General features: G+C 36.7%; 1 protein-coding gene across 4 annotated transcripts in view; it reads right to left on the bottom strand.

The window, feature by feature from the left end:
• The window catches only part of grip2b (glutamate receptor interacting protein 2b), a 290,064-nt gene that overhangs the window by 158,352 nt on the left and 115,965 nt on the right, over nt 1-15,747 (bottom strand). The gene's annotated exons all lie outside the window — the stretch shown is intronic.

Genomic DNA, 15,747 nt, shown 5'->3' with positions numbered 1-15,747 from the left:
AATTTGATTGCTTCTTAAGATATGTTGCAGTCCTGTACCCTGGGCAAAATGTAATTTTAAGGTCATCTTGCCGCTTGTAGCAATTATAAGTGACATCTAAAGGTCTAACCTTTACAATATCATCTTTAAGAGCCTTCGAGAGTTAAGATGTGCATTTTATTTAGTGGAAGAACAAACCAAGAAGCTTATTACTGCTGAAATACAGCCTTTAATCGGTACAGTAGTAATTCCCTCTGTTTTGGCCGATTCAGTGGTAATTCCCTAGATGCTGGGAATTACTGGCTAATTAGTCACTGCTGTCATTTTTGCCCCAACTGAGGAGGCGGCATACCTCCCACAGATATAAAAAAAACAAAAGTAAAAGTGATACAGGAAAAACCACTGCTAATCTTATGGGGTTTGTGGCATCATTTGTACATAATAGTTACCCCTCAGCATGTCCAGAGATTAAAGCTCTGGCACCAGGACACTGATCTGCCAGAGCACTAAGCCACAGTGATTTGAAGTAAAGAACTCCAAATGAGGACTGAAGCTGCAAAGGGCTGCATATACACAGCCACATTTTCTCTTCCTGAAAAAGAGCTATGATATTCTACAGTGGGCAATATTTACGTATAAGATCTCAAGCACCCTTTACTGAGCTCCTTTTTTAAACTGCCTGCTTGCTCTTCAAGTTTGTTAAACTGTAATCTTGCACCAGTTTTCACTGTCATTGTCTTGCATTACATTTCTACTGCCAATTGTTAGATCCGTCGTTTACACCATATAATATATTCAACGTCTGTGTTTTTAAGATTACGCCATTATGCAGTAATACAATAACTGTGAGACAAACTAATTAAAAATACAATGAGTAATTAATAGCTTTGCCTGTCAATATACTGGGCTTTGCCCAAACTCAGTAAGTTCAGGTTTCCCATAGTGGTTTTGCCCTTGTCCTTGCACAGGTCTCTTTATCTGGCCTTGTGTGTTTGTGTATGCTCTGGTAAGACACACTGCATACATCTTGTCACAAGGCGGCTCTTGTTAAAGTGACAGAGCTCCACATACAGTACATATACAGTATATTTCCTTTTTAAGTCCGTTATCCCTCAGCCTCAGCTTCTCCAGTCCCAGTCTCAGCAGGGACTAAACAGCACAAAGCAGGATGATGCTGTGGCTAATTAGCCTTCTCTATGAGCACGGCTTTCTGTGTCCCCAGGCTTCACTATGTATGCAGAGCACAGATTTCAGTACGGGGGATACAGATTTTTGGAGTGGAAAGAACACAGAAAAAGTTCCAGAAACTGCCTGTTCCAAAAAATACTAGACTATCAATTCTTTTTCATTCTTTTTTTTTAAAAGTTTCAGTTTTAGAAGAAAACTGATGCATAATTCTACAAACTGTAATGTAACACATAATATTGAAACGATCAGCAGTTTTACCGTCTCTTTTTAATTAAAAGTACTTAATGCTGTTTTTTCTGATTTAAGTAAATGTACTGTAACTCAAAGCATGAATTCCATTAATTCCAGATTTTGCTGTAATTTATGCCCAGTAAGTCAATTTCAGCACAAAAATGAAGACAACTTTTATTCAGGTGGAAAGTTTAGGAACAGTCCCCAATAAGTAAGAAGCCTTAAGCATTTCCTCCAAGATTTTTCAAGTCAGCAATCATGCAAATTCAAACATGTATCAAGTTACAGAAAATGCAAACAGCTGATTCAGGATTTGGGGCTATACAATATGCCGCAGTGGCCTGCATTTAAGAACAATAAAATGCTTTGTTTGAACTCAAGCTTCATTTTATCAGGTTGTGATTTTGTTCGTTTCAGATCAGAAACTTAAAAGTGACATTCAAATGTATTTACAAATTTAGAAATAGTTACAGATTATGATTTTAAAAAGAGAACTGTTTTACCACACTCAAATTCTGTAGATTTGTTTTTTCTTTAGTATTTAAAAATATGAACTTCAATATCACACTGGACCTCTAAAGACAAAATCAAACAATATATGATAACCTCTTGTTAATGCAATGTGGTTGAAAAATAATTGATTTAATAAACATTTTCCACAGTTCAAGACAACAATTCCCTCACAAAAGAGGGTATCCCTTATGGTTCGGGGCATACTGTATTTGTATTCTTGCTAATGGAATAATTATATTTTAAATTGGCTAAAAATGGCCAATTAAGATACATATAAGAGCAGCTGACCTAATGGGTGCACTACTATTACCTTTCTGACTGAAAGAAACACAGGATACATTTCTGTGTATTCACATTTCCAGAAAACATAAGATCAGATTTCATCAATAAAGGCAGATTGACTAGATTCCCTTGGGTAATTGCTCCGTTACCAGGTTTTTTCTTTCATCAGCACCAGAAAATCCAAGCCCAGGACAGGCAGGACAGAGGCAGGCTGACAGCGCTTGAAAGCACTGAGCAACCACACAAACAGGCAGACACAGAGTCGTTCCCAACCAGTGAACCATGGAAGCTCTGGCCGCACTGAAACACAACTTCAGGGTTTGAGTTCAGCTGATCCATCCGAGTTCTGATCCAGATAGATGCAGGGAGGTAAGGACTCAGAGGCAGAACACCAAGCTGACAGGCATCTGAGAAACAATACCAGGCGCATGAGGATCCAAATTAGACTGACAGAGGTCCGAGAAATCCAAGAGAGCATACCAGACTGATGGGAATCCATACCAGGCTAAAGTGATCCGAGAGAGTATACCAGATTGACGGGAACAAGAGAACAGACTGGCATATCAGGCAGGGAGACACAGAAACCAGGCTCAAAGAGCTCAGCTCCAAAGCAAAATGATGGAGCTTTGTGGACTGTAAGATCCAAGTCTTTATTGAGCAACGCACCTGGCCAGGGTGAAGCTTGAAACCAGTTCCAGGTGCTCTGTGACTCCTGGTCCTCCTTTTCCAGGGCAACAGCAGGAGATGGTGATGTAACCAGCTGATGAACCTCTACCAGCTCCATCCATAGCGTAGCCACCAGACAGGACGTAACAGTAATCATTCAAGTGTCACTGCCAGACCCATTATAGGTTAAAAAGTTACCCCCTCCCCAAAAGATGCCTCGTCTTTATGCTAAACTGTAAATACTGCATATCTTTTGTTGTCCTCACTCAGAATCTGCAGAATTAGATCAAACAAGACTGAATGAACACACACAAACACCAAAACAAACTACAATACACTATCCTACACAAACATTCTTAAATGTTTGTGTAGGACAGTATGACAGAAAATTACACTTTTTGGTAAGTGCAAAATACCCTTACGAAAGTAGCTAATTAACAGGTTTCTTTTTAACAAATCCTCACATTGCCCACAGCTGTTTCAAGTACTTTAGCATAATTAAACAACACTCAATCATCTGCATGAGTAAACAGGCATTGAAAAATGCACACATGATGGCAATTCACTTTATACAGTATATCAAAGTTATATAAAAATCATTTTCATTACAGGCATTCCATCCATGATGAAGAAGCTTATTCACAGTACCTCCTGCTAGAAGATGTAGAGTTTACCATTCCTCTGTGAGTCATTGCCAGTGGTATATCCATTCCATTGATCTGCATCATGAACAATAAAAAGACTAACGCTGCATTAATCACTTGGGACGAGGGAATTCACTGAATTTATGAGACACGTAAAGAATGGGACTGTATTTGCACATCTCTTTTGGGTGAATCCCCTGACCCAATCCCATTAAATCACATATCCTACTGTGGTATGCTCTGGAGTATGAAAATTGTTTTATCGTGAACAAAGTTATAACTTTGGAACCCTGACAGGAAATTAGCTGATTTTAGAGAAGCCAAGTCCTTCCTGTAAAATACCAATACCACTGTCTTTAGAGGAGGAATTTAAATAGGGAGGAGGAAAAGAGTGTACAGTATGTATTTCTGAACCAAGTCAGAACAAAATAAAGGGAGACAAATGGAAGAAAATCTTGAGCTACAAAACACTCAGCCATACGGCATTCAAATTTCTCTCCTAGAATGGAGACAAGGTGCACAGATTATTGTAAATGTTGCTGATGGAGGGATGTTATGGTTTTAGGTATACTGTATGGTACCTGGACATTTTGTGAACATTAATGAGTAAAAAGCATGAATACTGATCTGTACCACAGAGCAAAAAAATACATTTCAAAGAAGAAGAAAAACAAGGTTGTAGAAAATGTGAGACCCATCCCGATTGAATCAGGGACACAGCAGTATACAGTAATTATTTACAGGGCTAAGACTGCTCTCCTTTGCCTCACAGATTTCTCTAATCAAATTTCGCATTATTATTTTGGCCCCACTCACTGACTCAGAGCAGTATTTACTTCTCTTCAATATAACAATTATTTCAATGGTCACAAAATAATGATGCACTTAAAAAATAATTTATATGCAGAACTAAGCAGCATTTTGAAAAGATGATTATACGTCCAGAGAATTAAGTCATACTGCCAGCAAATACAAAATTTGAACTGCAAGCCCACAAACACTTTAAAGCACAATATGCAAGTAATACATCCACAGCAGTCACCTCTTTATTTGAATAATCTGAGTTCTAGTGAAACCCTTTGGAACACATTGTGCTGTTAATACTTCATATGAGTCATGTAAATTAACACGAAGCCAAGTAAATTACATATAATTCAGAGCAACGTTCTGATGGAGAAAGAACTGAATTTAATTTACAGTACTGTAAATACATGTATAATGGCATTTTGGGGGGAATAAACTTTGCTAGGTAGAAAGGACAAATCAAAACCAGTAATTCAACCTTATGTCCTCAGGTAGCAACATGAGCAAGCATGAAATCATTATTATAAGGAGGTCGAGTCCTTCTCACAAGGCTCATATAGTAATTGTACTATCCATATCAGTTAGGTGGAAACCCACCTCTATCTGTACTGCATATAGAGCTAGTCTAATCACTCATTCTGTCCTTCTAAATAATTCGGAGAGGCCAGCTGTGAGTACTTCTCTGTACTATCTACAGTATCTACTGTTTTATTTCTTGCTGTTTCATTTTGCCTGGTGCCCTGCGTTACACTTCCAACTTATCTTTATCTAATCATTAGTTATCCTGTTAATGTATGCTCTTGTTCTTACCTAGTGTAAAGATAAATTAAGAAAATGATCCATTTCAGTTTCACATTAATTTTAGCAGGGATTTCTTTTTTAAATGAAAAAGTAGTAATGGAAAAACTAACCTTTCAATTAAGACTCCTGAAGGAAGTGTTTGAGAGATACTGGGAGAGGTGGATTATTTCTAGAACCTAATGAGAATGACTTTACACATTATACCCTCTGTAATTAAGCAAAATAATGATACATAACAGACTTTATACTCATATTTGTAATGCCTGAGGTTTTGAAATGACTGGCAACTCTTTTTTTCCTGATAACCTTTGTATGTTAAAAAACATAAGTAAAAAAAAAAGAATTTTAAAACATTACAGTTATCTATACATTGATGTGATGTTTTTTTATTAGCCCTATACAATTTCTTGCATTAGGAATTCGTCTTTTCGCATACCCCAGCTTTTCTCCAAGGAGACACAGACAGGGAGAGAAGCTTGGGGTCAGAGCGCAGGATCTGCCATTGTACGGAGCAGTTAGGGTTAAGGGCCTTGCTCAGGGGCCCAACGGAGTAGGATTCCTCTGCCGGCTGCGGGAGTTGAACCGGCAACCTTCCAGTCACAGACACAGATCCTTAGCCACAGAGCCACCTGCTCCGCCCAACTATTTACTATTGTAAATAGTTACTATGTATAGCACTGTAATACATGACCTCTTGTAAGTAATTTCACTGAACTTTTTCCATCCATCCAACCTAACCACTTTATCCAATACAAGACATGGAGGAACCTATCCCAGCAAGCAATGGGCACAAGGCAGGATAAACCCTGGAGGGGAAACCAGTCCATTGCAGGACACACACTGACAATGACATACTGTACTATACACAGACTCATGTGCACAATTAACTTGTAACTGAAAACGATTACTTACTAAAAGTAACTTTCTTTAAGACCGAATCCATATTCATACAGTATATAGTAAGCTGGATAAAGGTATTTAAATAATAAGACGAACACTTAGGTTTTGAAAAAAATGTTATTTACAAAACAACTATTGTTAACAAATAGTTAACAAAAGTATCCTACCCTATACTATATTAATGATGATATACAGTACATGATGAAAATCCCAAAATTACAGTAGAGTGTTTATTATACTTGCATCTTAGTTCAGATAAACATTTGACCATTTGACTTTATGACCACAATACTCATAACATTTATTAATACTCATCACTTGTTCACTAATCATGTCATTAATCAGACCAAGTGAACACCTAATCAATGTCACTGATTTGTTCAGTCAGGCTCAAATTTGGCTTCTTTTTACCACAGGCTGAGCAGTGATTTTTATCATGTTAAAAACTGCAAGCATTCATGTTTTTATTAAGATTTTATTTCACTGGTGGATTGATTAAGGATCAGTACATATTTTAGAATTACAACATGTAATTTAGACATGAATGGAATATAAGTCATATTGTCTCTTGTTGTCATTGTTGTCCTTATTCTACTATTACTTTACTTAGATTTTCTTGTTCAAATTAACAGTTTAGTTAAATAATGAATGGTGTGCCAGGTATGTTGGTGCTGGAACTGTATATGCACCAAATGTTGGACTTTCAACTTTCAGTTCAAGGACTTTTAACTGTAAATGACAACGATTTTCTCTAATGCTTATCCTGTAAATTCTCACTCACAAATCAGCTGCAAAACATTTTGATTGCTGTGCTCATAGTTAAAAGCAGACACTGGAGAAGAGAGAAACAACACAGAAAACCATCTGGTTAACGGACTGACATGCAATCATCACAGCAGCATGGCAGGGCAGTGTAAAATGCAACACTGGGTGTATTTATAATGTCTGAAGCTATTATTTTCTTCCTGTGAGGGGTCAAGAAAGGGGAGTCCGTGATTAAAGTTTGTGAGTGAGTAAATGCCCACATGGACTATCCATTTGTATTACTATGTATTACACTACATCAAGCTAGAACTGAATGTGTTTGCTTTGGAATGCACATGTACTGTACATTTGAGAGTCTATTTAGCATTGTAAATGACCGATGTATTTAGGATAGGATTGCTTTCTGCTGAATTATAAGACAATTAATTTGAGAACTATTTACGATATTTATCCTTTTTACCATTCACCTTTATTTTTTTTTTAATCTGATAAAATCAGTGACAAAGTAAACAGTTTGTGTAACACAAACAAAAGCAATTCGCATTGGGATTTAACAGAAATGCATAAATCTGTGCTGTTTGTTTTTCCTGTATAGTGCCAGGAACTGATCTGTTTCTCTTACCAGATGTTCACTTTTACGGAAGACAATTTTAAGAGCGTAAGGTTTAAATAACAAAGGTGCTGGCTGAAAAACTTTCAATGGTTTGTCCTGAGGTGAAAGTTGATTGCTTTCAAAGTATAAAAATATCAGATGCAGAATAATAAATATTTTCTTCAGAGTTATGGATCTAACCTACAATTAAGCAAATTATGATGTAGTATAGGAGTTTTTTTTCTTTTCTTTTTTTGCTTTGAGAGATTGCTTACATTAACTCTCAGAATCAGGACCCTTCTTTGTGACCTTCTCGAATTCAATCTTGAAGGATTTTTCCTCCCACAGTCCCCTGACAAAATTAATTGCTTTTTTTCCTGGGTTTTCATAGGTGCCGTGTACTGAAATAAGAATCGAACAAGAACTATTTATATTAAAAGAGGTTTTAACTAGGTCAAATGTGTGCAGGAAGATAATTTCCAGCTTTACATCCTACAGAGGACTGTGGTACAGTATATGCAGTAGGGCTGTGCAGAATGTGAAAAAAGAAAAGTGGTCAGTCAGTGTGCATGCCCAGGGACTAGCATGACTGGACAAATGTTAAAAGATAAATGTTATGCTGAAGTCACAGGGAGCCCAGAGGTATTAATCTGTACAATGTCTATTGACTCAGGATCATTCACAGCCATCCCGAACCTGTTCCCTTTGATTGCCCACAAATATTGCTGGAATTCTTTATTTTATTAAGGGGAGAACTGTATGTATTTTGTGAGAGGTGCACTTTTTACATCACTGTGACCTTGACTGTCATCAAGGACTTAACAAATATAATGTCATCAGAGACTGACTGCAGCAAAGCCAGCATCAAGATCCTAAATAATGAGTTGCAGCCAACGTAATTACAGAAGACCACTGGTGTTATCAGCCTTCAAAAAGTCTCGAGCAGTCTAAAACAATGCTTTTCCTACGATGTTTAAATTCTGCCTGTTATCAAACTACCAAGAAGTAACCTTGTTGGCCACAATGCACAATGCTTGGTGAGCTGTTTTAGGACAAAGCCTTAAAATATTTCAACCCCCCCCCCCATTCTGCATCTCATTTTCAAATGTATGTCAGCTTCCCTGGAGAGCTGCCAAAATTGTACCATTTCTTGTCTACTGATTCCTACAAATCTGGAACGCACACACATGATCAGATTTAAGCCGCCTTCTCTATCAGCTCTACCCCTAAACAAAAAAGTATTTATTTAACATTGGAATGCCACATATACAGCATGAATTTTCACATTTTGGAACATAAACAAAAAGTAAATCACTTTTAACTCTTTCACAGAGGAACACAAGTCATTCACTGCTTCGAGATACAAGCCAATCGTCCTTTATTAAATTAAGCAGCATCACCACCTTGTAGCCTAGTGGAATAGGTTAAACCAAATCAAATTCCATTTGGGGCTCACACAATCCAACCTCGTCAAAGTTCCTCCTTAATTCAGTTTTCCACTTGTCCACCTGGACTGCTGTGTAATAGCACTAAAGTTGCACATAAACAGCTACACATCATTCAGTTACATTTCAGTGCTGGATGATATGAGTAGCCTTCCTTCTATATGTAATTAACTTTAGGATGAAAAGTGTGATAGAATGCAATATACACAATAGTCAGTAAGTATCATGCATTTGTGACAATTTGTTGATGTGGTATTACAAAACATTAATTGTATCTAAGCAGCAGTTTCACAATAAACTCTGAACAACTGCATTTAAAAAATGTATAACCTACAGTATGTCTTCATTTTGAATTTAAACAAATACAACTGACACACTGTATTTTAGATAAAATTTAAGATTGCACTGTTGGGCCTATAGGTACGTACTTGTGATAACTGGTAAAATGTCCTATCTACTGAATTTGCATGAATGGAACGAATGCAGTTCTTTAAACGTCAGGTGCTACATTTTAGCTCTTATGTGTACATCTGTTCCTGTAAATGTTTGTCCTTGACCTATTTCAGGTCTGAAAAGGAAGACATTTGTTGTATTTTGTCAATTAATATAATGTGTAGTTCAGATGAAACAGTACTGGAAATGTTTCCAAATTAACAACTCTGTGTAAAAAGAAAATGCGATTTAAGGTTTGATATATATAGCACCACATGAGAGAATAACCTCCTTTAGTTCAACAAACAATTTGACATCTGTCTTCAGACATTAAATTACATAATGTCTCCAATTTTGTCTACAGTTACATTGCGGACAGCCAGTAAATCAAATAATGGACTTTAATGTAACATATTGCCTGATATACATCAAACAATGATGAAACTGTCTTACCAAATTCCCACTGGTATAATAATTATTCCGTAATCTGATGTGAAATTGAACGAATGTCTGAACCACTTTCACTTGAATTTTTAAATACCTTTAATAAACTGGGAAGCCCTAGGACATTTGATTCTCAGTGCTTGCAGTACTACTTTGTATACTGTGTACAGTAAGTTACATGTAATGCTACACTTCGGTTGTCTCTAGGCACTGCAATTACATAATATTAAAACTACTAGAGGGTGTCTAAATGTACAAAGTGCAGTGCTTCATAAATCTGTTATTACTTTCTTTATGATCAGATTACCCCTTTTAATGTTAACTTGATTTACTTGAAAAATAAAGTGCACTCCAAAGGATTAAATAAAAAAATCCTCCACAGCAGTTTACAATTCTAAAGGTTTCTTCTTATCTAGAGAAACACTATACGGTATACGTTTAATCTTTTTTTTTAAATGACAGACTTTGAGTAGATACATTTAAGTTGCTGTGTTGTGCTTTATTATCTTATTTACACAATTATTCATATTCATACACTTCATCCCATAAAACAAAATGTACTGAAACTGAAAATAACCAATGTACTGAATGTACTGTAAATATTTCACAGTGTGTGATATTTAGTGATAAATGCACACATTATTTCATTAAGTGGTCTCCTGATCATTCAGTTCATGTTTCAAAACTCTTAACAATTGTTCCCATTGCACAGATACCATATTTCATCCATTTTAGAGTTTTCAAGCTGTTTACACAAATAGTAGTGAGAAAGGTCATAGATACAGTAAATATATACTTGCATGATTTTGTTTTAACTTCACCCATCTCTATGGGTTGTAGGATATACCTACAGGCTACAAATTTGCATTTTTGTTCCTTTGTTAAAATGTATTAAAATATATGTCTATTACAAACATTGCTTTAAAAAGGTTTATACCTGTAGCAATTCTAACTGTCTCAACACTCTTACACAAGATAGACAATATATTAATCTGTATAAACTTCTAGCCTGTTAATAAAGATTTTTCATATCATACAGTACGTGTCACGAAGCATTAAGAAGCAGGACCCTATGCAGACGGAAGAATCCGGAAGGGAGTAAAACAAACATGGGGGAGAGAAGACTAGGAACAGGGCTGCTAGATGAACAGGGGTGCGTTTCGGCAGTGCGCTGGTGTTCGGTGGGGGGGGGGGATGGGCGTGGTCCAGGCGAAAGTCCAAAGGGAGTCCATAGGGAAATCCAGAGTGGGAGCAAAAGCCCAGAACCGCGTAATCCATCCTCAACAGACACGACAAAAGTTAAAAACGGGAGTGGGTTCCGATGTGGGGACGGGGAAATAAAAAGGGGTAACAGGCCTTGGAGCGCCTAGCTTTTGATGAAATGTGTTAATATGTGTGTTATACAGTAAATCATTATTTATATTTATTTTCGTTATTTCTCTTGACACAACTATTCTCTACCTTGTTTGGAATTCACGACAGCATATCTTTGAGCAAAGACTATAATAAATGTTGTCTTATCTAGTTTAAATGAGCTCGCAAAAATATATATTAAAGGAATGGAGTTATAATTATACTTCAGAAGAGAGCCAAGTTCAAGCTACCCAAGTCTATTAAGGCTAATTCTGAACAGCTGCTTGGGCAAAGACATTTAATCTTATTAGCTTTATTATATTAGCACTATTATTATCTTACAGCATTACAGAATTCTGTTTCAGCATCTACAATATTTGCAGATCTTCCTATTTTGGTATGGTCTTTGAACTTAACTCGTTTATTAACCATACCAGAATCTAAATATTAAGTAAATTAAGATAACCTGTGGCCCTAACAGAGATCCATGTGTTACTCCTCCAATTACATCAGCCCAATTTGGGCATTCACCCATTATCTATACTCTTTTTATCATTTTCTATAATGTGGTCCATGGGCGCTGCATAAATGGCTGACTCTGCCCTCTGACCCCAAGCTTCTCTTCCTGTCTGTGTGTCTCATGGAGAGCAAGTTGGGGTATGTGAAAAGACAAATTCTTTATACACTAAATTGTATATGGCCAATATAGTGCTCTTATCTTACGCAAATATCTCTAATACATTAATTAAGCAACTGACTACATTGCTACAAAACATGATCTGTTTTGTTTTGCTGTATTATAGACAGTATGTGATAGCACAACACTACAACACTATCTACCTGAATTAAAATGTTGTATATCGAGTACATTATAGCCTCATGTTATAATGACCTGACCTGATGAGTGAAGCAGTTGCAGAACAGGAGAGTGGATCCACTCGTTAGGCTCTAGGAAGTCAGCAAAAGCAAAAGTGAATGTATTGCACTGAGAGTGGAGGCAAGATGGAACTCAGTCTTTGACAAAGGACAAGTCCAGGAGATACAGCTGAAGCAGGGTCTGAAGCCAAGCAGATGGGGAGCTGAGGGGAATCTGGGAACAAGTTTGTGAGCGCAAGAGAGGGTTGGTGTACAACAACGCAAAGCTGGGAAGCAAGCTAGAGACTAAGAGAACGACGAAGAGCAGCGAGGAATAAGCAAGAATCTCAAGGTAAGAAACCCAATGACTGAGCACAGGACATGGGGTGCAACAAGAATAAAATACCTGGCATTTATTATTATGACGCCCATATCAAATCTTTACAGCATTGGTAGATGTTTCAGGCCAGGTGGAGATGGAGTCTTGCAAATTACTTTTGAACTGACCAATGCCTTTAGTGAATATGGTTTTTTAATGCGCTGAAGGTATTCACTCTTTAAATAAACACTAAGCCATTTTAAGACTATTATCTAATATTCACAAATAATAAATGCATAGTGCTGTGCAATTTGCATGTATAGAAAAAACCTAAAAAGTACAAAATTATATTAAATTACAGTACACCAGGAAAGCTAGTTCCACATTAATACATCACACTCTATTACTTTTGCAGCATGGAAGACTACACAAAAATAACAACCTGTGATTGATCATGACTCATTCACTGCACTGCAGGGATTCTGCACAAACAAAACAAAACCTACAGTACTTTGCTCCTTTTCCTTATTTAATACTATTGCTCATCACTGTAGTAAGGCTGAAAAATATGCACATAGGCACAGTTACAAATCAAAGACAAAACACCTGTCACTTAATGCAATTATTCTCATTTTTTAAGTACCTTCATTATGTTTTATCATTACACTCTGACATGAAGACGAAAGTTCCAACAACGTAATTGCCATAGTAAATGAGTCATTACTCTTTGATACTCTGTCATACCACACAAATGGCTCTTGCCTTAGTACAGTATATGCATGTTTTTCTAAGCATTTTTGGAAAACAAATATTTCTGCAAATTGACATCGTAATTCTTTAGTCTGGCTTATAAATTGTTTGAATGAGCTGCATACTGTATGTCAAAGGTTGAGTTTTCAGTTTCAGCACCTGAAGCCGATACAAAACAGCGATGGATCATAAGTGGAAAATGGCTCTGCACTACATTATCACACAACTTAATGAAGAGAAAGTGACACCAGGCATTAATTCCTTCACAAAAAAGCTCTCTATATGTTACCATTACACAGCAAAAGTGATAGCAGGATGAGGAGGTAAAAAGGCTCTTTGGTCAATTTTCGTCTCAGTAATGGAAAAGCCTCTAAAAATCCACTTTGCAGTTTGTGTGCATTTTAACTTATTGTATATTTTTAAAATGGTAATAAATCCAATCCAATATTTCACTAAAAGGTTGTTTTTTTTGTAAAAGTAGGGCACTAAAATAGTTTTCCCAGAAACACTGGAATAAGTGTGGCAAGGTGACACAGTAGTTAGTATTGCAGCCCTTACAAGGCTGATGGTCTGAGGTCCATTCCTAGGGCTCTATCTGTGTGGAGTTTGAATGTTCTTCCTGTTTCCTCCAGGTGCTCCAGTTTCCTCCCACAGTCCACAGATACTACACTTGATCTTAGCCAAAAGGCCGAGAAGCACCACAGATATACTGGTAGGTTAATTGGACTCTGGGAAAATTGGCCCTAGGTGTGAGGGTGTGAGGTGTGGGTGTTCCCTGAAATGGACTGGTGTCCCATCCAGGGTGTCCTGCCTTTTGTCTGTTGCTTGCCAGGACAGGCTCTGGCTGCCCCTGCAACCCTGAATTGGATAAATCCATTAGAAAATAGTTGGACAGAAGGACTGGTGAATAAAAGCTTGGAAAACCCAAGGGTCTTATGTTTGGGGATTGCTAATTTAGGCTAACTCAGATGAAAAAAGTATTAAAACTACAGTTTAAACCAAAATACTATATTGAGGGACTCTGTAGCCTTAAAAAACAATAGGATTAGTATATTCATTTACAATCAGCTTTTCCCGGTAAGGGCTGCTGCCAACGGTGTTCGTTCTTAACATTAATTTCCACAGGATGATTAGTGGCAGTCATCTTGGTAGTAATAATCCTGCAAGAATTGCCCAAAACATATGAAACTATACTGATAATTTTCTTTTTCTGTAGTCTGCTGACAGACATGTTAAGGAAAAAAAGGTTTACTGTACATGCTCCGAAGAAACTATGGTAATAATAAACCATAATAATAAACTTCTAATAATAATAAACTTCTGATCCTGAAGGATCACACCTTCCCCCTTCTCTTAACAACAGACTACTTTTCTTCTAAATTTTCTCCATTCATTGGAGGTTTCATTTCACACCTCTCTACACCTATTCGGACTTCACACCTCTTGAATGGCCTCTCTTTCTGTCCCCTGCTCCCGCCTCTCGCTCCTCCTCCCTCCCAGCCTTTGTTCTCCCGCTACATTACCTTTGCTTACTGCCTTGTCTTTCTCACACCTGAAGAAGGCTCCACGGCCGAAACGTTGTGTATTCTTTCTATTTTTTTCAGCATGGAATAAACCTATTACTTGTTCCTTTGCAGCCTATGCATGCTGATGCAGCTACCCACCTGAACTATAATAAACCACTGTTTACTATTGACTATTTGAGAAAACTGTTTCAGAGAAGCAGAATTTAACAAATTTCTACCACACCAATATAATAAAAATATTCCATTAACACTGTTGTATGCAATTAATGTAATGTAGTGTTACTATAACTATAAGCATCATATTCTGTAATGAATAACTCAGTAGAGAAAATACTGTTTCTACAAAAATAATATTAATATAGAAATGTATTATTTCTGTCCTTTTATGTCTTAAACCAACAATAGCTTGAAGATTCCAGGATTTCCAGTAGTTGTAACTACAGTAATTCTTGCAATTAATAAACATACAGGTATCAGTACCACGTGTTACTGATTTATAAATAGATTACTGAACAGTTCGCATTTCTGAAAAAAAAAGGCTAGTATACCACAGATTAATTTACTTGAACTTGAAACTTGAACTTGAACTTTATTGCCATATGTAACCGGTACTGGTACAATGGAATTCTTACTTACAGAAAGTATCTCGATTGTAAAACAAGTGTAAAAAACAAAACAAAGTGCAAACAGTGCATCCAAGACAAGATACAAACAAAAAGCAGACAATAATAATAAATTCGTATTATTATTAAGTCTAGTATTTTTAACTTTGTATTATCTTTCTCATATACAGTACTCTTAACAGTCAGAGTTTTGGGAACACTCTGTATAAAGTCCTCAGGTCCTTTTTTAAGGTTTTCATGCATAACCAACATACTGTAAGATTTGTTACTTGCAATTAAAGTTCTTTTTAGCTCCTGTACTATATATTACACTTTTTTCCCCAACACACAAAGACAAATATAGAGGATTCTCAATAAATTAACAGCTGTTATTCTCAAGTCGTTCTCCACAACGTTACTATTTTAAAATAAAAGTTGTAAAATATGAACAAACCCCTCACCACGCTATTTCATAACAGCAGACACAGGACCTGTTGGTATGTTATAAAAGAGAATGGTAAGCTCTGGAGGTTTCAAATATTCTGCCAAGGAGGCAAGTGTAGAAGAAATCATTAGCAGTTTTGTACGCAAGCACACAGAAGCATATGTTATCAGAGACAGTCACTGATAATGTTCTTAAAAATACTGCATGCCTG

Source organism: Lepisosteus oculatus, chromosome 4, assembly GCF_040954835.1.
Source record: "Lepisosteus oculatus isolate fLepOcu1 chromosome 4, fLepOcu1.hap2, whole genome shotgun sequence".
Lineage (NCBI taxonomy): Eukaryota > Metazoa > Chordata > Actinopteri > Semionotiformes > Lepisosteidae > Lepisosteus > Lepisosteus oculatus.
The sequence above is the reverse complement of the archived record's forward strand: the minus strand, read 5'-3'. Positions and strand labels throughout refer to the sequence as shown.